At 40.7% G+C, this 22,244-nt stretch overlaps 1 long non-coding RNA gene across 1 annotated transcript; it reads left to right on the plus strand.

Moving 5' to 3' along the window:
- Window positions 1-365: 365 nt before the first annotated feature.
- Window positions 366-21,556, plus strand: LOC132322178 (uncharacterized). Its single transcript, XR_009485036.1, has 3 exons — window positions 366-656; window positions 10,968-11,437; window positions 18,355-21,556. It is a non-coding gene; the product is annotated as an uncharacterized LOC132322178 (long non-coding RNA).
- The last annotated feature ends 688 nt before the right edge of the window (window positions 21,557-22,244 follow it).

A 22,244-nucleotide genomic window follows, 5' to 3' on the forward strand; every position in this document is an offset into this window, starting at 1 on the left:
GGCTGTTTTTCTGGGCCCAGATGATTTACTGGTGATGTTTTCTTACCCAGGAACTGCAGTGCAAAGGCAATAACATATTTATTTAATCTCACATGCTTTTCCCAGGAACTGCAGTGCAAAGAAATGACACATTTCTTTAATCTCACATGTTGTTCTGTGCAATTGGCAGCTTTTCTGGCATCGACTCAGAACTCAGGGGAGCACCTAATTCCAGACAAAGGCTTTCTTTAAAAAAAGAAACTGAAATCAGCTGCCAAATGCTTGTTTAAGGCGGTGTGGTTTTGGGAAGTATTTTATTATGTTTCGTCATTACTCTTCCATCCACTTGTTTTTGAATCAATCCTTATAGTTGAATTCAGCTGCCAGATAACTCACAGCATCCAACAGCAGCTGCACCAGGACAGCACACACAGCCAGCAGCAAAGAACCCTCTGCTCTCACAGCAAGCTGGGGAGCACCAGCCACGGTCCAGCTCTGTCAGGACACACGTGCCCACACAGGATCTCACCCCAGGTTCAATGTCAAGGGCAGCATTGGTGGCCCCTGATGGGCTGGACCTGTTTCTGCAGGGCAAACATCTTGTGGAAACTGACTGCAAGGGGAACAGCAAAATGTGATGGTGGAGTAGCTCTCAACCAGGAGTTTGGGATGAAAAGGTATGTGCTCAATGCAGTGGTTCAGTTTGGTCTCTGGAGGAAAATAAGGCGCTAGTCCAGTTAGTCCAGGTGTTGGGGTTACCTAAGCCCTGAAGCTTTCTGTCCCCTTCTGTACTGGCCCCGGACATCTCGCCCTCCACTGCTAACAGGCCAGCCCAGAGGTTGTGTTGGTTTGGTGTGGCCAGGGTTTGGAAGCAGGGTGGAAGCAGGGTGGCTTCTGGGAGAATCTGCTGGAAGCTTCTCCAAGTCCAGGAGAGCCAATGCTGCTGGCTGCAGGGTGCACCCAGCCCTGGCCAAGGCCAAGGCCATCAGAGAAAATGGTAATGGCCCTGAGAAAACATATTTAGGAAGGAAAAAAAGGTTATTGTGCAGATGTAACTGCAGACATTGAAGAGCAGAGTGAGAGTATGTGAGGGGAACAACTCTGCAGACCCCAAGTTCAGCGGAGAAGGAGGGGCAGGAGGTGCTCCAGGTGTGGAGCTGAGGTTGCCCTGCAGCCCGTGGTGCAGCAGCTGTGCCCCTGCAGCCCTTGGAGGGCACAGGGCTGCAGGGATCCATCTGCAGCCCCTGGAGGAGGCCAGGGTCACAGCCCTCTCTCAGGCATCCCCCAGCCCTGCTGGGCCAGGGGGATGCCTGAGAGAGGCTGTGACTCTCAGCAGTGGGAGAGCTGTGCTGGAGCAGGGTCCTGGCAGGAGCCTGTGACCCTGTGGAGAGAGGAGCCCATGCTGGAGCAGGTTGTGCCTGAAGGACTGAGCCCATGGCAGAGTGACCCACGTGGCAGCAGTTCATGGAGAACTGTTGCTCTTGCAATGGACTCATCTTGGAGCAGCTCATGGAGAGCTGACTCCTGTGGGATGGACTCCACAGTGCAGCAGGGGAATTACTCCTGTACCTGAGCAGCTGGAGAAAAAACATGATGAACTGACCCAACCCCCATGCCCTATGCTTTTAAGATTTATTTTACTTCTCATTATCCTGCCCTGATTTATTTAGTAGCAAGTTCAGTTAATACCCCCAAGTTCAGTCTGTTTTTCCTGTGATGGTATTTCTTAACTCATGAACCCTTTGTTACATTTTCTCTCCCCTGTCCACCTGAGGAGGGGAGTGAGAGAGAAGCTTTGGTGGGTGCCTGGAATCCAGCCACTGCAGATGCAGGAATGTTCTTGGCACCACAAACCCAAGGTCCCCTGTGTGCACCACCACAGAGCTCTGTCCCCAGAATGAACTCAGCCCTCCAGTTCTGACTCACAGTTTGGGAACTGACACCCAAAGGTGGCTGCACCAACCCCAGGGTATGGGTGAAAGCAAAGCTGAGAGTCCCTGAGCGTAGAGATCCTTACCGCCAAGCTACTCCAAGGTACATCACTCACCCTGTTTGCTTTTCCAGTAAGAAATCAAGTTCTCTTTGAAAACATTATGCAGAGCAATCTGTGTTGGCTCTTCAAGTCCTGATTCACATTAATTACCACTAATCAGAGAACACTTTGGAACTTTTAAGAGTTTATTTCCAGTTGTGTGCCATCTTGCATGGCTGCCAGAAAGAGTAATGAAATGGATGATAAGCCAACTTCTTGGCAATTCAGAGTGGTGATAGATGCTAGCTCAGGCTGTAGTGAATATGGGAGCAAGAGTAATGAGGTTTATTTTTAATGCAAATCTTAAATAAATATAGCCACTGCTAAAGTGAATTTTAGCTTTTTCCTTTTTCACAGAGAGCATTATTATGTGCTCATATATCTATCTATATCTATATCTACATCTATATCTATATCTAATCTATATCTATATCTATATCTAATCTATATCTAGATATAGATCTATAGATCTATGTATCTGTATCTATCTATATTCTGATACTCTGCAAAGTTTAATGCTGATGATGCTTGGATCTGGTGCATCCTTTTCTTCCACAACCACTTCACCAATTTGCTCTCAAAATAAGTAATTGCACTATGTCTCCAACAGAGGTGAACAATTAATTAGCTCATAAAGATATCACTTATTTTTTCCTAGAAAAGGGAGGTGTCTGTTGGGACACCTTGTAGTAATTCCTTCAAGAATCTCCTCGTCCAGCTTTAAGGTGGTATTACATTGCAGAACAGAGAAAGTGAGGATTTTTGCCTTTCAGGACTGTCAAAGCCAAGAGTCTGAGCAGTTTCAAGCAGAGCTGTTGAGAGTGCAGAACATGTGGTTTGGGTTAAATCCACAAGATCTGTACTCAGGACCATTCACAGAATGAATGAGTTATTGACAGTATATCAAGACCAGCTGCATTTCCAACATTTCAGTAATTCTGGGGGTTTGTGCTAATCACTTCACAGATAAAATCCTGGTTGTTGAAGGCATCAGTGCTTGTGCAAGTGTGTCATGAATGTTGCCTGTAAAAGCCTCAAACACAACTGATTCAGTTAATGACATGGCTTCTAGTTTAACTGGCAATAACCCCATGGGAGGGAGGGAGGGAGGGAGGGGGGAGGAGGAGGAAGGAAGGAAGGAAGGAAGGAAGGAAGGAAGGAAGGAAGGAAGGAAGGAAGGAAGGAAGGAAGGAAGGAAGGAAGGAAGGAAGGAAGGAAGGAAGGAAGGAAGGAAGGAAGGAAGGAAGGAAGGGGCGGAAGGAAGGGGCGGAAGGAAGGAAGGAAGGAAGGGGCGGAAGGAAGGGGCGGAAGGAAGGGGCGGAAGGAAGGGGCGGAAGGAAGGGGCGGAAGGAAGGAAGGGGCGGAAGGAAGGGGCGGAAGGAAGGGGCGGAAGGAAGGAAGAAAGGAAGGAAGGAAGGAAGGAAGGAAGGAAGGAAGGAAGGAAGGAAGGAAGGAAGGAAGGAAGGAAGGAAGGAAGGAAGGAAGGAAGGAAGGAAGGAAGGAAGGAAGGAAGGAAGGAAGGAAGGAAGGAAGGAAGGAAGGAAGGAAGGAAGGAAGGAAGGAAGGAAGGAAGGAAGGAAGGAAGGAAGGAAGGAAGGATCCAAATTACATATGCAGAGCAGATAGATACTTTGCCAGTGAGCCCCAAAGAAGGTCCATTTTAATTAGCACAAGGGAGTAGACAAACTGAAAAGTAAGAGCATCCCAGAGAAAGCAGCAACATCAGCCTTTGGCAGCAAGATTTAATCCAAGGGCACTGGTCTTGCAAATGCTGTCACTGGTTTCGGGGTAGTAGTGAATTCTAGCAAAGAGAAGAGCATTAAAAATAAATTCTTTCTCTCTGAGAGACAAAAGAGAAAACCCACCTCAGCTTTTACGTGCTCTTGACTCAAACCCAAATCAAAGAAATTTTGGAATGAGGTTGATGATATTATGTGCCCAGAGAGTCACAGACCTGCAGTATCTTCAGTGTAAAGTGCCTGTGAGAGAATTTAAATTTTCTTTCTGGAGCTATATGAGAAAAAATGTTGACAGTGGTTGCATAAAAATCATGAGATATTTTCAGTTTATAAATTTGTGCTGTTGTCAGAAATAAAAGAATTAATGAACCTTAACTGCAAATGTCATTTGAACTCCAGTTTGGATTAATACACTACCTACATCTGAATTCCTTAATTGCAAAAATGCATCAGCAAATTTATAGACATATAATATATGTACACATGTATGAGTGTGCATTACTTTTTACATCTTGCGAAAATAAATCAGAAGCACAGAAATTGTATATTTGTAAGCTTTTGTCAATAAATTTGTTCTTCGCTTGAGATCTTCATATACCAAATTGCAGCCTGAAGCAAACTTTTAGTGGTCTGGGTATAGTTATAAATCCCTAAAATTATGGTTTTGTAATGGAAACCGTGACAGACCCTTAATTATAGCAGAAAGAACATGAGATTTAGCAATACATATTAATATATCTCCTTAGAAAATATAATTGCAAAGCAATTAGGCATTAGGCTGTCTGTCTACCAACTCTTTCTCCCTCGCAGGAGAAAGCTGAAAGTGATATTAATTTTAAATCACCTGGAAAGAATCATGCTGGGCCTGCAGCACAGGAGCACCTTGTGTGTCCTTGCAAGGTTCCACTGGCTTTGGGGCACTGGGCTGCAGACAGAGATGTCCCTGTCCATCTGAAGGGGGGAGGCTCACTCAGGGCTACTTGGTCACCAGGTTTTTGGCTGCCGCTCGTGGCATCTGGATCATTTTCTCCCTGTCACCAAGCTGTGGGGCACAGCACCAGTCACCGTGGCTGTTGGGGAGCACCGTGTACCTCTCAGGGGTCAGACAAAGCTCTGTTCTTCCCCTCATGCTAACAGGTCACCTGAACAAGCTGCTGTGTCAAAAGCCAGGTGCCAGAGGTATTTCCTTGGGCATCCATTCCAGAATGTCATTCTTACTGCCGGTTTGAGCTGAGAGAATATGAAATGTACAAAGGTCACCTTAATCTGGACTGATAAAATCCAGTTAGGAGATGAGACAACACACTTAGGAACTGAGTTTCACTGGGTTTAGTGAATTAAATAAGTGAGGGAATACTGTAACTCTCCCTGGATATGACTAGTTTTAATTCCTGGCATGCTTACATGCTATTTCTCAACAGCCCAAAAAGCCACCACCATGGAAATTCCAGTGCTACCATCTGTGTTTTTCTCTGGCTGCTGGGCAGGGTCCACATCCTGACTAACTGGGCAGAAAATCCTGTCAGGGCTGGTGTGCCGCTCCATCCTGTGCAGCTGTCCTCAATCAACACCTGTGCAGCTCCAGTACCCTGCCCAGTCCAGCCAAAGTTCCCTTCCCAGTCCCTCCTTGGATTGCTTTCAGGTTCCATCAGGACAAAGGCAGAGTTCTGCCTACAGCTTTGAGGGCAGCATGACGAAGATGCTGAACAGTGGGAGCCTTTTCTTCTTTTTACGTTGGCATTTGGGATGAGGTGGAGGACATGTCCATAGAGGACTAGCTGCTGGCAGTGCAGAGCTCTGTGCACCCCATCCATTTGCTCTTTCTTCCTTCTTTCCCCACTTCTGTTCACCACGTGCCATTCCCCTCAGATATTTTCACACTTATCCTGAAACCTGACCTATCCCAACATGAGGATGTGTGATGAAATTTCTGATTATAGCTCCAATTGCCCTTCTTTCTTGTTTTGTCATAAGCATTGAGCTGGGGGACATATCCACAGTCCCTAAAAATCCTATTTCCCAGCTCCCTCAGGAGCAGTGGCAGGGTTTGGGTTGGAACCCACCCCCAAGGATGGTCTGCTCATGGCACTGAGCAAGAGAAGCCGTGCCACGGAGAGTTTTACCTGAAAATTCCTACAAATAACAGCTCTCGTGGTCCTCTGGGAGGCTTGGTGTGGGTGGACAGACTCAGAAGAGCACTCCCCTGGCAAAACCATGTTTGTTGCATAAGGCAGTTTGAATCTGTAAAGTACCACTAAGAGGAGTAGTACTTTTTTGTGAAATTGACACATTTTAGGCACTCTAATGGAAAATAAGCTTTTGTTTCTTCTTTCTTTATGCCTCCAGTTACCATAACTACAAGAAAACGAGCCTTACACTATTTAGCCTCAGACATGTTTATTTTTCATAGGGAGTAGAAGATCTTGTGTTGAAGGAAAGCTCACTTTTTAACTAGCTTGTGAAATATCAAAGTCTCCACCCTGGTGCAGATTTTCCTTATAAATATGTATCTTTTGAAGTAACTACCACTCTCTCAGAAGCCTGTGAGTCTGGAAACTTATTGTGGGCTGTAAGCTGTTCCACATCAGACTGAAAGTTAAAAGATGCATCTTTGCTGAACATCAGAAAAACTCCTGTGGGCAGCTCAGTTATGCCTTAGGAGTACAAGGTCAGATATCCCTTTAAAAGGCAGACTATTATGCAAAAGTTGTATTTTCCCAAACCAGCAGCAACACATGGCGGCAGGAACAAATCAGACACCACTGACTTTTCAACAGTCAGGTTTTGAGGTGATGAATTAATACCAGATAGAATCTCTCTGAGAACTGACAGGCAGCTTGCCACTAAATCTGGTAGAAAACTAAAAATTCAGTGTCTCAGGATGTCACTGGCAAAATCAGGACCTATGGAATTCACAGAGGCACACAAAATTTTTATAACTGTACCCCTTTTATTAGTGCTAGTCTGGACACTTATAAAAACATGCATAAATGAATGTTTTTATTCCTTTGTGTGGGATTTACATGTGCAAAGCAGCAGATATTCAGGTGCTGCATTGAAAAGGGACTGATGATGGGGATGGGGGAAATGGGATTTTTTTCCTGAGGCTGAATAGGAAGCACTCAGCAGAAGGCCAGTATAATTATTACAGATATTGTGGAAACTAAGGAAGATCACTGACCTTTTTTCCTCTAATTAATAGCTTAGCTTTTACATTTCAGGATTTGAAATAGATTTTATACCCCCTTTATATTTTTGACATTCAAAATTATATTTTAATGAAAATATTTAATACATTCATGTAGAAATGCCAAAACCTAATTATATTCATGTCGTGAAAATGTTGTCTTGCAATAAAAAATTCCATTTTCATCCTTTTCTCATAATTTCTGATAAAGAAACTACTGAGGAAATACTATGAGATTGGAGAACATGTTAGTAGTCAGTAGGAATTCTAATGTAGAGCATTGACAAGGACTTAGACTGACAAGTTTAATCAATTTGAGTATTAATTAATCTATAGACTACAGGAAGTGGCTGAAACCTTAGAGTCTAATAAAATCAGGATATTTAGATATATAGAATATTTTTTCATACTTTTTCAAAAAAAATAATTTACTAGCTATAAGAATGAGATTTAAAAATCAAAACCACCCAACTCATAATTTTATATCAGCATTTTACACAGGAAAAATGGAAGTTTTCCCACATTGTGTTTCCACTAAGATGCAGCTCCCTGTCAGCATGGGCACTCTATAAAGCCTGTAAGGAAGATGATATTGGCAGGGATGCTTACACCCATAATACTCTTTAAACCAGTATTATTCCTATTATTCTGCATTATACTCTGAACAAGATATTATGAATTCTGCTCATGTGCATTTAAAAAAAAAAAAAAGAAGAAGTTTGAATTAATTAGCACATGCTTGGGAAAAAACTAGTCTATAGGAATGTGGTTTTGTTTGGTTATGAAAAGCCTGAACATCTGTTCCTTTGGCATAATAAATGCAATCACTCCTCCTAGGCCTATGATCTTCCCTCCAGCTCCAACCAGTGCATTCAAAAGTATGAAAACATGATTGCTCTTCCCTGTGAAACCAGGGAATATTTCCATTTGGATTTACAGTGCACAGTGAAATAGGAAAGGATGCCTGATCAAAGGAGAGGCAGTTCACCTGTAAATGAAAATCTGCCATTCTCTCAAGTGCAGATTTTCCTGCTCGTACGAGGAACAGCCTGGACCCAAATCCACACATTCTGTCCTGTCTGGCAAGGGCTGTGTCTGTTGGGGCTGCACAGGCTTCTGGAGACTATTCTGCTTTTTTCTAAATTTATTCTGCAAGGCTTGAATAGAAGCTCAGCTGGAGGGGAGAATCTCATCACAGAAAGGAAAGGATGTGCCCAGAGTGGAGCAGCTTCTCTCAGACAGGGGATGCATATCTTCAGGAGGGTGGAGGGGTTGAAATCAGAAGCATAAGCACTGTTACTTGAGAGAGTTGTGAACAGTTCTAGCTTTTTTTAAGGAATAACAAAGGCTGATCACTTTGCCTCCAATGCCCCATCACCAACAATACTGTTTCGCATTGATGCAGCTACCAAATGCAAGAGATAAAATGTACTTCTAGAGCACCATCAAACACCAACACCTGTCTCCTAGACACACTTTGAATCCAAGGATGTGTTTGCCTGTTCAGGAAGAGAAGATGATGAGCACTCTGGCAACAGGAGCAAAGTTTGACCTCCTCTTGCTAGGAAAAAAAGAGGTCCTTAGACGAGTCATAACATAGAGAGGGGTAGGATTTGTGTAAGAGAGAATCAATTTCTGTTACTGGATCTTTGAATATGATTGGCTAAGTGTAAGGAAATTGTCCTTATCATCAAGATTAAAAAAAAAACCAAAAAAAACCCTGTGAAGTTTAAGACTGACTCAGCCTGAACAGGGAAACCATCCCCACAGAAAGAACTTGGCTGATGGGCTTGTTTGTGGCCGCTGGCAGCAAGTGAGACCCTCCTGCACAGAGGTGCATAGACGGAGGTAAATCAAAATATAAGTAGGAAGATGCTTGGGTTGCTCCTGGAGCCTCTGTGCTGGCATAGAGACATGCAGATGAGAGGCAGCACTCCCTGGATCTGGTCCTCTGTACCCCAAACCACCACACTGATTACCCCAGTCACAGAAAATGTAGCAGAAAGGAAATAAAAACCTAGGCACAAAGAGAAGTTTTTTAAAGATTTGTCTACAGCCCATCATAAATACCTTTTTAAAGGTCAAATGTGATTTTTTTAAAATTGATGGATATGTTCTTCCTTTATGTTTTAAGCAAGACACAAGTTTCTTTGTAGAATTTGAATATACTTCATTTGCAACACCATTAAGAGCAAAAAATTAGATAATCTCCTTCCCTGTTTCTTTTCACTATCATTTGATTAATTAAGGAAACAAAGAAATAACTATCTACCATAGTTCAGTATTGACCCTGAAGTTCTGTAGGTAATACTAATGACTTTATTACAGAAATAGCAAAACATGCTATTGAAGAGTAAGTCTCCTCATGCACAAAAGGTTTCAGCAAAACAGCTGTTTGATTCTCTTTCAGAACACTTCATTGAGAATGTTTTAAATGCTTGTAGATTTGGTTTTCACTTAGGGATCCTTCAGAGCTTTTTTTCTCTCAGGGTCCAGTATTTCCAAATTATTTATAATTACTTCACATAGTCTTGATAAATACTGCAAAAGGATTTCAGCCATAACTCGCACCTGGAGCATTGTCAGTAATTAAAATTTGATACATATTAATCACAGACCTCAGGAATGAATTCAGCATCTCACAGAACATGAGCATGTCACTCACAGTGAGGTTAACAACAGTTACCTGTTTGCAGGACCTTGATTCAATTACATGATCAAACCCTTTTGCAGGTCTGAGCATCTTTGAGGCCATTGGGACCAAGCAAAGACTTTGGGTCATATTCAGGATTATAGTATTCTGTTGAAAGGAAATTAAAAATGTGTGCTGGGGTTTTGTTTGTTTCTTTGGGTTTTTGGGGGTTTTTTTGCCTAATGAAAACTGGATGCACTCAATCTTTTTGCATATAATAGCCAGAGTTTCAAGAAAATAAAATAATTTGCCCTGTAATATTCAGATACATTGCAGGTAAAGTCTTTGGATTTGCCAGCATGTTTCTCTTCCATTCCAGTAGCAGAGAGTTGAAGTTTTTACCAACATTTGTTGTAAATGTTTAAAACTTCCTGACAATTACCTAAACAGAGACATTATCTTGGCATTAACCATTCCTACTAAATTATACAGCTGTGAATAAACCCCTACATTTAAAACAAGGAAACTAAATGTCTCAGGAGACAAAAATAAAATTGTGCAAAAAAATTGCATGCATAACCGGAATGTCTTGAAAGAGAAGTGAAAATATTGACGCATGCCAGGAATGAGACAGATCCATATTTCTAGAACATCTCAAGGAAATCAAAATTCAGCAAGGGAGAGAAAAATCTCAAACAAAAAGTGTAAATCAAACTGAGAAGATTGGAAATTTCTACACAGCAACTTCAGTTCTGGTAGCAAACAGAACTTCAGGCCCCTGGAAGAGCTGCTTTGGACAAATCAATTTTTTAAACTGATTCTGCTGATTCTTTATTATTAGTTGGAGCTGTGTGCACACCAATTTTATTTTTGCCTTTTATTATTTGTGCTCAAGAGAATTTATTTTCATTTCCCCATCCAATAAAGAGAATTGGATTAAGACATCTAATAAAAAAGAGCTTCGAAACTGAAGTTTTCATGAATTGCATAAATAGTAACCTACTTATCCCCTGACATATATAGTGGAAATAAAAAAGCAAAATGTTTACTTAGACAAATATAGAAGTCCTGTGTCTATTCAGATGCTGTAAAAGTAGCAATTCCAAGAGCAGTGAATGAAAAAAAAGGGTTCATTTATATAAAAATATCTATATCTATATCTATAAAATATTATTTAATTTCCAGGCAAAGTTTTTTCCTATTATTTGTTTATTAAAAAGGTCTCCCTCTGCTAAGCTGGTTCTAAAAGGATCAAAAATAGAAAGCGGGCAAGGGGAGACGTGGAGGGAGAATAAAATATCTACAGACTAGTTAAACCTCTTATTAAAGTTTGACTTGCTTTTGAATTTGTGTTGACAAAAATATTTGATTTATATTTCCATTTCCATTTGGCTCCAGCACTCACTGCTGCGAAGAGAGGGAAGAACCTGGCCTGGTGTCCTCTCCCCTGCCCTCCCCTCCTCAGGAGCCTCGCTGCATTCTGTCTTCCCCTGTTCCTGCCAGCCAATGTCACTCCAGCCCCTTCCTCAGATACGGACTGGCTGGATCCTGCACTCTGCAGTTTCAAAAGATTAAAACAACAGGAATCATCCTGGGCTGATCAAGGTCACTGACAGCTCAAGGCTCTGCAGCAAGCAGCACGTCCCTTCGTGTCATACAGCAGAGGAGACACCTCCAGGAATTGGGATTTTCTCAGTAATTGGGATTTTCCAGACTGATGTGAGCTCCCTTTGCCCCTGTTCTGGTATGATTAATGCCACATGCATGCGGGAGAGCAACATCAGGCTGATGCTGCAGAACTCATCTCTCTGCAAGGCTCTGTGGCTCAGGATCACATCAGTGTTCTTCACTTGTGTCCTCTGTGGCAGGTAAGGCTTCCTACCCCCAGAGACTCTTAACCACATGTGAAAAGCAAAGTATGGGCTATTTTATTCATTCATATCCTTAGCATGCCCAGGAGTACTCTTTCTGTGTCCTACTTCAGCTGAAAATATATTATTAGGGGTGAAAATGTGACTGTGCTACACACCTGTTTCATTGAATAATTAATTACATGAACAATGTCAAAGACACTTCAGTGTTCACAAAAAAAGTAGAATTGTTGCTCCATTTGGAATTACATTTCCTTTGATACATTCTTAGAACAAAAGCTTATCTCACTGGACCGGCAAATAATTTTTGGCTGCAAATATTCTTAAAGAGACCTTTTTGGAGAAAAATGATTCATTAAAAAAAAAATATGTGTAAGGAAGTTGATTAGCTACACGAAAAAATCTTAGGAAATGTCACAAAAGTTCAGAGTGTGTGAGCAGGAAGTTAGGCACTGACAAAGGTGACAGTGTGTGACATGGCATCAGCTGTAGATGTACTCACCAAGATGTGAGGGCTCTAGAGAGTGCTGAAACCAAACAAACCCCCGAATTTTTGGCAGCAAAATTATTTTGAGTGGTTTAAAGACAACATTGGGAAGTTTACTGAAAACACCTGTGGAGATCTACCTGGTTTACAGTGAATTAACATAATTATTGTAAGGAGTCATTCGCCCCACAGCTGCTTCAGGGTTGCTTAACAATGAGATGCTAATGTCTGTGAGCAAGAAAGAGACGTGGGATTAAAAATGCAAACAAGGAGAAAAACAGACAAGGTTCTTTCTACTAAAAAGGAATTGAAAAAAAAAAATTGATAGAATTTATACTAAATGTAGCATCTTGTCTCCACTGGCCTATCCCAAAAGATTATTTACATGATTTCACCTGCAAAGCAGTGTTGGGAACAAAAAGGAAAACAAAAGGGGAAGGTCTGAATGCGTCACCACTGCATCAATACTCTTTTTTTTTTTCATTGTTTCAGCTTTTGTACTTTTGACAGTCAGACAGTAGAATCTGCTCCACTGTCTCTCTTGCTCCCTCTTACTGATCATACTTTTCATAAAATTCCAGTGATAACCAGTTTGCTGATTGCATATTCAGAGGAGAAAAATACAAAAGTATCCAAGTTAGGTATAAAAAATGGTCAATTGAACAGAAAAGCATGACCTTTGCTTACTCCAAATTTCACCTCTTTTGAAAGCTGCAATGATGCTGGAATGCTGCACTGTGGGCTGAGTTCAGCAGTGAAAGCAGTTTAAGTTGATGATCAGGGTTTTACTGTGACAAAAACATACACACAAAAGAAACCACAATATCACACCACTGAAAGCTAAATATATCCAAATAGCCTCCTGTGTGAAGAGTTCTGGTTTATTTTTCCCAGTATGGAGAGATTCTGTGAATCATTGGAAGTGCTGCATTTCCACTTGGAGGTTGACTTTGAACTTGGTAACATCCTGTCGCTGGCATTATGCAAGAATAAGTAACTTCTGGTCATAATCTACCAACAGAAACAGAGAACAAATCCTAACTTTCTGTCCACCTGTTCATCCAGCACGCAGCACAGGCTGATTAAAGACTGTGCCAGATGATGGCTGTCCTAACTTGAAATGCCAAGAATGAGATGCTGTGGTCTGACAGATTGGAACAGTCCACTCAGGTGTGAGAGCTGCAAGCTCAGCGCCGATGTTTCTCCTGGTCTGGCAGGGCAGGTCTTCCAGATTACTGCTCTCTACTCACTGGACAGCAAGCACCAAGAAGCACTGAAAAACTTGGCTGGATATGTGAGGATTAATAAGTCATGAAAACTGCAGTCATATTGCCATTTTTTGTTCAAAATGTGATGAAAGCTCACAATTGCTGAGAAATAAAAAAGATGGGAGCACTGAGAGAAAACGCCCTCCCAAGTGAAGGGGGTGAAGCCTAGTGGAGGAAAGTAATCTGAAAATTGGTTATTTATTGGCCAGGGTGGAGTTGCTGTTTCCCAAATGTTCAGTTTGGGAAAATGCCACAAGGGAGTCAAGGCTGGTGGCTCACACCTGCTAGAAGGGCACTGAGCAATCTTCATGGGGGCTGTGGCTTGTGAAGTATGTGGTTATGTGCCTGAGGAACCTGCAGCTCATCTGCCCAGTAAGCTCTTGCAGGTTTTCCAGCATTCCCAAAAATGTTGGAAGCATGTCTGCTTAAGGCATCACTCACATGGAGTGATAACTTGTGGGTTCAAAGCAATTTCAGCTGGGTGTGAGCGGCCTCCTCTCTCAAGGAGATGCACTGAGGTCAGGCCAGTGCTCTGGAGTCTCTGCCTGGACAGAAACCAGGACTCCAGAGGAAGGCAACCATCGAAATCCTGCTTGACCACTCTGTTTCAGGGCTAGTAAAGAACTGTACTGGTAGCAGGCTGTGTTTAATTCCTGCCCTAATCACATACTATTCACTTTTTTTTTTACTGGAAAAAAAAAAAAATCTGACACCTTAGTCAAAGCTGTGGTTAAAGAGAAATATGCTGATCTTATAAAAAATGCCCAAAACTAAATATTTTTAAACAAAGCACAGCATCTTTGATCAATCTTAAGAACTGCAAGCATTTATTAAATCCCCCAAAAGAAATGGACTTAAACAAGGACATATCTTAATCTCCTTCAGCAAAAATATGTTGATTCCAAAGCATAGGGGAAAAAAAACAAACAACAACCAAACAACAGAAAATTCCACAAATCCCACCAAAAAGCCTCAACCAAACCAATCAATTAAAACAATCCAAAAGAATGGAATGACAATGTCCAATTCAACAAATGTGATCTCAGTATATTCTAGAGTATTTTATGTGTTACATATTTTTAAAATTTATTATATATAATATTTATTTTAATCCAGACTATTTTTATGGAACCCAACCAAGATTTAGTGCAAATGAATGGCAAGATCTGTGAGCTTGCATAGTAATATGAGGATTCTGTGCTGATTTGCTCAGAAGAAATCAGGGATAAATCCCTGCACACATTGAATCTTACTAATGCCCAGTGAAATTTATTCAGCACTGTTTTTCAAACTTACTTTGACACGCCCTATATAAGGGGTTGTACAGCCTCTAAAATGTTGAAATGGCAAAAATATTCCTAGGTATGCAGATCATTCAGCTTAAAAATATTTTTCCCCTTTTCTTGTGACATTTAATATAATGGCATCCTGATAGTGGGTGGTGAAAACACCACTAGCCTGTTTTCACTGGGGTGAAAACAGACTCCATTAATTTATTCCTTTAAAAGATGTTGACAAGTGTAAGTATGTTTGAGAAAAGACATTCTATAAGATTTTCTAAGGGAAGCATCTGCATAGAGACTGGGTTGCAGAGGTTTGGCAGCTCTTTAGGCACTGGAATCTGTTAATAAGAAATTATTTTTGATTTTTTTTTTTTTTTAACTCTGACAGCCTGCCCTGCCTTTCTGCTAGGAAAGCAGGAAAATCCCTAAAGCAGGAAGATTACTAGCTGAAGTAAACAGATAATTCCATCTCTTCAGGGCGAACAACAAGCTGTGTAACCAGATAGGAACAAGCTGTTTGCTGCTTGTGCTGACTATTTTATGTGTGACTCCATGGAATGCTTCAGGGACACACATTCCCTAAAGCTTTTTGGGGTAAAATTCTGGTTAAATATGTAAAATGGAGTAAAAACACCTTAACTCTGGCATGATGGCTAAGCAACCGAGGGTGCTGGTGGGGCATAAGGATCCCTGTGGAGCAGGCACTCCACTGAATTTGCTGGTGCTATGACTGGGAACAGCACAAAAGCCATGACAGCAATTTCAGCAAAGGAGCTTTTTCCTAATAGAAAGCAGAAAAATCTGGCTAACAGTATAGTTGACAGTGTTTTAGGGATGATTATAACTATTCCTCATTTATAAAAAAAGGCTGTTCAGCTATATATTACTAAGATTCTAAGATTATACTGAAGAGATACCCTTGTTTCCTAGCTCTCTGCACTATAATATTCTCCAAAGCAGGCAAAAATTTGCAATGAATTCTGAAGGGCTCCACTCACCATGTTCTTTTGTCAGTCATTTTTCTGTTCAATAAAGTAAAGGAAAAGGAAAATTTTCACACACTTTAGGCAGAGGGTCTAGAAATGAGGGAGAAAAGGCTGAACCCACAGATATGTGGGTTCAGAACTCTCCAATACATCTTTTTGGAAGAAGACCTATGTGTAGTATAAAGGGTTGCACTAAGCAGTTGTTGAACATAAACCAGTATCAATTTTTCACAGAGTAATCCTGCAGGGGGTATTCATGCTTGTGGCAGGTGATCATTCTCATTTCTCCAGTATTTGGAAAAAAAAAAAAAAAAGGAAAACCCGTGTCTCCTCTAATGGTTTCTCTGGTTCTTCCAGTGACTGTAAATTTCTGCTGGAGCAATGGACAGGGACCATAAGTAAATGGTGCTTAAACTTATTCTTTCTCTTGGGGCATCCAGAGTATTGACACCATGTCACAGAACATCAGTAGAAGGCTGTCCCATCATTCTTCTCTGGCTAAATCCCAATGATGTGCATATACATCCCCATTACAGACACCTCTCAGCTCTCTGCTTTTGCCTCCTGGAGAAAGAACAGCTGGCTTAGACTCTCAGAAGAGAAACACGAGATAGGACAAGAGGAAAGCTACTCCCAAGAGTTCCCTTCCACAGAGATCCACCGCTCTCCGTGACCAGGGTGCTGTGGCACCTTGGTCCAGGCTCATTGGTTTTTGTGGCATGTGTGAAAACTTACTCGTTTACATTGCACACACTGGAAATGTTTTACTTTTGTCCTGCCAGAATGAATGGCGTGCCCACTGATGTCCTGTTGCCAGCCGTGGCTTTTTACATCCACATTGTAGACTAAAAACATTTAAACGTTGAAAAAAATTGCTGTTATGTAGCCAAGTGTTTGGAAATCCTCTGCCCCCACAGCTGCGCACAGCCTGACAGAACTCAGCAAAACTGAATTCTCAGGGGATTTTTCTTTAAATCCTGAGATATTGGCATGGGGCACACACAGCTCAGATGATCTGCTCAGTGTTGAACATCTGTGGCTCAGAGAGGATGTCAGCAGGTCCAGGGACATTCATACTGGTGATCTGGTAGTAAGGATCTCACTTACTTCCAATTGGTCAAACGCAGTCAAGACAACTATGTTATGTTTTAAAAGGTTCAAAAGAGCTGTTGTTACCAAATCACTTAGGAGAAATATCAGAGTGAAGGATATCCTTTGTGCTGAAAGGGAACTAAGTAAGTAAACAAGCTGTTGTAACATCCAGGGGTTTGGAGCTGTGCTTATGTTTCATATTTTAAAATTTCTCTGAAATAATTAAAATAAACTGACAGAAAGAGAGCTGAGCTTAGAAACAGAAATAGAAATTACTGACCCTGCAAACAGCACAGAAGAAAGACCATTCTGATTTTCAGCTAGTTCCCAAATATGATGCATAGATGCCAGGAAAATGAGATACAATCAGGGACACAAACCCTGGGAGGCTGTGGAGGACCAGTCATTTAACCATTGATAAAAGGGAATCAATAATAGTATTGATTCACATGTATATGTGAACAAAACACAGCTAAAGATCAATAAGATCTTCAATGTCAGGAAAACTGAAAGCCTCCAGACTGGGGAAGATCTAAAAGTAAAGAGATAAAAGGCAAATCTGCTGAGGATGGAGTTAAATATTTATTGCTCAGCATTGTTAAAGATTTGACCACATGAATTATGTGCAGGAAAATAGGACTGACAGAGGACAATTATGTTGAGAGTTGTTAATTTTTATCTGATTCCATTCTCCAAGGTTGGTTTGGTTTACTAAAGACAATTGCTTTCATTTGCTGATTAATGATATAAAAAGGTGATTTGTGATAAATGCACCTGTTAGAAAGCCTCTTTGAAAAGGAAGAATATATGAAATTGATCATTTGATATGAAATGATGCAATAACTGAGGAGTTAAAATAAAGTCTCATGAACATTATAATAGTTTATATTATCACAAACCAGCAATAGATTGCATTTTATTTCTTGTCATTTACTGGTTTTGATAAGCTATATAACTAGCACATAAATTTACAAGGTCCAGTACCACAAAAAGGCTGCAGATACATTATAAAGTCCACTAATAGAAAATAAAGCAGACACCTCTGATGTTTTTACCCTGATAGACACCGAACCAACAAACCAGTACTGGCAGGGATCTTTTGGTGAAGACTGCTGTCAGTGTGGAAATGCTACCTTGGAATTTACAAATCCAGGGAACAGAATTACCAATGGTGATGCTCTAAGCTCTCCCACAAAGGCAAATAAGCTCCTGAAACTTTTGGTTTACTACTCCTTAGTATTTATTGTCTTGGCTCATCACAAAACTGACCAAGAAAAATTAGAATTTACATTTTCCTCTTGTTTAGATTTTGTTCTGGGAAAAATCACACTGCTTAAAGTTCCCTCACCAGCTCCCTTGGGATGATGCAAAGAATTTATTCCATCACACTCAAACCTTTCTGGAAACTGAGCAGCCTCCGTGTGACAGTGAAGGAGCTGGAGCTTAAACCATCACCAACATCATTATCTTCTAATAAAGGACAATAAACTGATGACCTTAGGTGATTTAATTAGTAAAGCATGACTTAATATTACTTGGAACCATGAAGAGGCAGAAGCTCTGGTTACTTTTCCAGTTCTTCCAGAGGCAGTAATTTCAGTTCTGCTGCTCTCAGTCAGCACAGGGGTGTGCTGTCTATTTTACATTCTGTCCAGATGGGAGCACAAACAGCATGCAGAGTAAGCAGTGAAAAACTGGTTTTACTCCCAAATATTGGTTGAAGATTGTTAACCCAAATATAGAAACTACAGCGCTGAATGCAAGGCAGGACTTGGCTCATTCCTATTTTTCTTGACAGAATGCATCTCTCTAGATGACCCAAGAGAAATATCTGTCATCTCTCCTGCTTCCTCAAGGCCAAATTTCTGTGCTTGGAAACTCCAACATTCTTCAGCCCATCCTCATTCTGATGATGACTACAGACATCACAGTGGTGAGCCTGTAATGAAGTGGTGCTGAGAATATAAGACTGCAGGAAGAACACTTTTAGTTAAAATTATCCTGGCCTGCTTTGTTGGGGAAGTTCTTGGAATTTGAATCTTCCAATTACATTTATTTTCCTTCATCCAGGTGTTTGAAACATGACATGAAAGAACCACTTCCTTTGCATGCTTTCTCACCACAGGCTTGTGTGAATGCCTGAAAATCCTTTATTTCATTTTGAGGGTATTTGGCTTTATTCCTAGAGGTAGATTCTTACAGGGGCTCTCTTTAAGGCCAGAGTTCATTAATAACTTTAAAATTCTTCCTGTAAAGGTACATCCACAACACAGCTTATCAGTTGATCCTCCTTTTAATAGACAGATTTTGCTCCTTCACCACATGGCACAAAATATTTTAAGATCCATTAGCAATTTTGAGATTTTATCAATAGTCAATCAAGGCTTGAAACTTTCATTACAAAATGTTGACATTAGTCATTGGATCACAGGCACATGTCTTAGCAAAGCTGTATGCATATTTTCTACATTATGTTGCCATCTTTTTGAGCTAGATCAGTAAAAATAAAAAAAAATTAAAATATTCTCAATTTGCTTCAGATTTTTCCTTAAAACCAAATCAAGACTCTATTATGTGTAAATTCCTAAGTGAATTGCTTATTTTCTACTTTTAACCAAAACTTAGAATCCTCTTCAATAGTGTCTTTGTTCTCCTAGAAATGATAGGGCATTTTGCCCTTTCTTTCAGAAACACTGAAACCAGTTTCAGGGACAACATGTCATCAACACCTGCAAAACAAATCCTGGCACTTTCTCTTCCATTTCTTTTAATAAATGTTAATTGGCAGGACTTAAATGCAGCTTAGGTAGGCAATAACAACTTAATCAGTGTATGCAGATAAGACTAGAGACAGGCATTTACTTGGTTTGAGTTCTTAGTTTTATTTTCTCTGTATAAATTTAAGATGGCATTACAAGGAATATTACAGCCTTATTTAAAGGAATTTAATCAGAGGACTGGTGAACTATGTAGTATTTTATTTCATTTCATAGTGAATATTCTCAAAGAGGCGCACAGCACTATATTAATTTTTTGGCTTGCATTGACTTTACGGGTTACAATAAATGGACATCAGTCTATTTGGCTTCATATGCACTGTTTCCCATTAATATATTTACTGTATTAATGTATCCATTTTGTTCCAGAGAAAAGCTATCCACCAATAAAAAGCAAAGAAAAAACCATTGAGTCAGGCATTTTTATCTGAGAACACAATATCAGACAATCCTTTTGGCATTGGATAAACCACAAAGACCTGCTATCCTGTATCTTCAGCCTTTCGAACACTCCCTGCTCTGAGGAACAGAGGCAGCAGGAGCAGGTGGGAGCACAGGAAATGGCACCCATCGATGTAGAAACAAAGAAATTATAGTGGGAGAAGTCACACATGGGCACAGGTGCTCAGACAGTGGCTGTTGGATCTACACCCTCAGGGACACTCAAAACCCACCTGGAGGCACCTCCAGGCAACTTGCTCTGTCTGAGACTTGTCTGAGAGACATCTCGGGCTGGGGGCCTTTTCACACCCTTGATTCAGTCATTCTGTAAAGTTGGGGTTTTTTTGTCAATTTAAAAGGTGAAAACTGTGGGGGCCTGGGTGAGTGGAGTTTGTTTGGATTTTTTGTGGGTTTGGTTTTTGTTTGTTTGTTTGTTTGTTTTTTGTTTTGGTAGGTTTTGTTTTGCTTTGTGTTGGTTGGTTGGTTTGATGGGGATTTTTGTTTTGGTGTGTTGTTTTTTGGTTTTGTTTTGGTATTGGGTTTTTTTGTTTGTTTCTTACAGCCACTATGTTGTATTTCAGAGGAATTTCCATGTAAAATTGCATAGCAAATGGCTGCTCAGATCTGGAACCCAAACACAAATTCCTGCTGTTGGCTTGCTGAAGAGCAGGCTCAGGAAAAACAATTGCATGGAGCAGTCACCAATTTATCACTCATTGTATTTCAAATACATAAATATGTATTAACAAATGCCTACTAGTAAATGCCAAGACAACGACCTGCTACCAAATTATATAACTTCAATGCAATGAAAGGTACCTTAAAGGAAAAGAATGAAAAAAAAAATAATCAAAGGACCAATATTTTTTCTCGAAACATATCTTTATGTTTTCAACCAACGGAGCACAAATAAGTATTCCCTGCCATGGAAGTGTGTCCCTCTGTCCTCTGAGAGATTAGGCAGTGATTTTCGATGTGCCTTTTCCAACAGCTGGAGTGTTGAGGATTTTTTGCAGATTGAGGAGTTTTTGAGAAACAATGGCCATATTCATGTGATGCACAATCCAGCCTGCTTGGGATAATGGACAACGGACACGTTCACAATCAATAATGGACAAATTCAGAACATGGGGTCGGTATATCCTTGAAAAGGATACAAGAAGAAGAGTCAAATGGACTCAGCAAGTTTGTCAGTGAGCTTGGGAAAGTGAGGAAAAAGACAGTTCATGGGTGGGACAGAAAACCACAGCCAGACGCGTGAAAAGTTAGATGATCCAATCAGCATCCAATTTTAGACCTGTGAACAGCTAGGGTTAACCAATCATGGATTAGCTAGAGACGAGTGGTCAGTAGAGAATTATTATAAATACAGTCTTTTTAGGGATAATATATTTGGCTTCACTGGATCATATTGGTTGTGGTGTGATGTCCCTGAACCTCCGCATCCCGCACCGTTCCCCCCACAGCTGGAGCCCTACAGGATTGACAAGAAAGTTGCTCTTAAGCCTCCTTCTTTGAACAGATCCCTGAGCAGGATTTGAGCAGAAAGACACAGAGAGCTTATATCTGGCAGTCACAGAACTGTAAAGGACACAGAGTCCTACTCAATTTATGGGGAACTGACGGTTTTACAAAGGGTATAGCAATAAAATATATTCCCTAAAATAAGCCTGTATATTAAAAAAGGACTACATTATAGTTAACTGCAAATACTTGTCTATAACATTATTATAAGTTATAAATTCTGCACAACTATAGTAATAAACTAATAATTTTATCACATTGTAGTTTTTTATCACATTTAGTTTTTTTTAATGTGCATATAGTGTTGTCCTTTTCACAACTTGGAGATAAAAGTCAAGATAATTTTAGTAAGGAGGAAATATAATATGGATCTTTACTTGAAGGTTTGCAGGAGCACTTGGAAAGATGTCCACAAAAGCCCACTCCCTCAGGGCTGAGTATAGTTTTATTTGTTTTAGTAAATTAGTGTAATTGATAAAAAGCACCAATTAGGAGAACAAATGGTGGAACAAATGGTGATGCACTTCCCCCCCAGGTCAAGTTCCTTCTCTGGAGTCCCCCCATTGGCAATGGCTGTATTTTGTCCATTGAAAAGTACCTCAAAAAATTGCTCTCAACCTTGGTTCCCAGGAAGAACCAAGACAGCTCTGGGGTGTTGTACCCGGGCAGCTTGGAGCTCTGGAATTTGTCATTCTGCTTAGGGAAGGCCATGGAAATTTACAGGGAAAACTGCTCACTAATACACTAAGCAACAAACCTACAAATGTATGTTCAAACAATATAGAGAGCATAGGAAAGGAAAAAGGCAAAAAACCAAAACATCAGTATGTGCACAAAGGCCTTTGAATTCACAGCTCCCTAAGAGAGCCTTGGGGCTCTTGGCTGGACAGAAATGATCCGGCTCAGACCTGTGCTCAAAGTTGGGGAACAAACCCTCCTGCAGGTC

Source organism: Haemorhous mexicanus, chromosome Z (assembly GCF_027477595.1).
Source record: "Haemorhous mexicanus isolate bHaeMex1 chromosome Z, bHaeMex1.pri, whole genome shotgun sequence".
NCBI classification, from domain to species: domain Eukaryota; kingdom Metazoa; phylum Chordata; class Aves; order Passeriformes; family Fringillidae; genus Haemorhous; species Haemorhous mexicanus.